Below are 1,495 nucleotides of genomic sequence, written 5' to 3'. Positions count from 1 at the left end.
AAAAGAAAAAAAATTAAAAAAAAAAAAAAAAAAAAGTAAATGTCACAGTAAAGCAAAGCATCAAATGTTTAAAAAAAAATATATATATATAAATTAAATGTCATGGTAAAGCATCAAGAATGTAAAAAAAAAAATAAATGTCAGTACAGTAAAGCATCAATTGTTAAAAAAACCCAAAAAAACCCAAACATTTAAAAGTGATAGTAAAGCATCAAAATGTTAAACCCAAACATTTAAAAGTCATAGTAAAGCATCAAAATGTTAAACCCAAACATTTAAAAAAAAAAAAAATTTAAATGTCACAGTAAAGCATCAAATGTTAAACCCAAACATTTAAAAAAAAAAAAAAATTTAAATGTCATAGTAAAGTAAAGCATAAAAATGTAAAAAAAAAAAAAATTTAAATGTTAGTGCAGTAAAGCATCAAAAATGAAAAAAAAAAATTTAAATGTCATACTGTAGTAAAGCATCAAGAATGTAAAAAAAAAATAATAATTTAAATGTCATAGTAAAGCAAAGCATCAAATGTTAAAAATAAATAAATAAATAAATAAAGTCACGGTAAAGCATCAAGAATGTAAAAAAAAAAAAAAATACATCAGAAATATAAAAAAAAAAAAAAATTAAAATGTTAGTGCAGTAAAGCATCAAAAATGAAAAAAAAAAATTAAAATGTCATACTGTAGTAAAGCATCAAAATGTAAAAAAAAACAAAAAATAAAAAAAAACAAATGTAAAAAAAAAATAAAATGTAAATGTCAGTACAGTAAAGCATCAAATGTTAAAAATAACCAAAAAAACCCAAACATTTAAAAGTCATAGTAAAGCAAAATGTTTAAAAAAAAAAAAAAAAAAAAATGTAAAAAAAAAAATAAAAAAAAAATGTAAATGTCAGTACAGTAAAGCATCAAATGTAACATTTAAAAGTCATATTAGAGCATCAAAATGTTAAAAAAAAAAAAAAAAAAAAAAATTTTTTAATGTCACAGTAAAGCATCAAATGTTAAAAAACCCAAACATTTAAAAAAAAAAAAAAAAAATTTAAATGTCATAGTAAAGTAAAGCATAAAAATGTAAAAAAAAAAAAAATGTTAAATGTTAGTGCAGTAAAGCATCAAAAATGAAAAAAAAAAATTAAAATGTCATACTGTAGTAAAGCATCAAAATGTAAAAAAAAAAAATTAAAATGTCACTGTAAAGCAAAAGATAAAAAAAATGTCATAACAGTAACTTTCCCAAAAATTTCAAAAATGTTACAGTAAGTGACGCATAAAAATGTCATTGTATAGTGAGGCATCAAAAATATAAAAATGTCATAGTACAGTAAAGTATCAAAAATGTCATAAAAACAGTGAAAGATAAAAAGTGTTAAAAAAATATAATAATCTAAAATGTCATTATATAGTAAAAGATCAAAAATGTCAAAAATGTCATAAAAATGCTATAGTATGTGAAGCATAATAATGTCTTTAAAATGCCATAGTATAGTGAGGCA

The sequence above is a fragment of the Seriola lalandi genome, unplaced genomic scaffold (assembly GCF_002814215.2).
Source record: "Seriola lalandi dorsalis isolate HSWRI2012SDOR001 ecotype SW California unplaced genomic scaffold, Sedor1 jcf7180002054773, whole genome shotgun sequence".
In the NCBI taxonomy this organism is placed as follows: domain Eukaryota; kingdom Metazoa; phylum Chordata; class Actinopteri; order Carangiformes; family Carangidae; genus Seriola; species Seriola lalandi.
The sequence above is the reverse complement of the archived record's forward strand: the minus strand, read 5'-3'. Positions refer to the sequence as shown.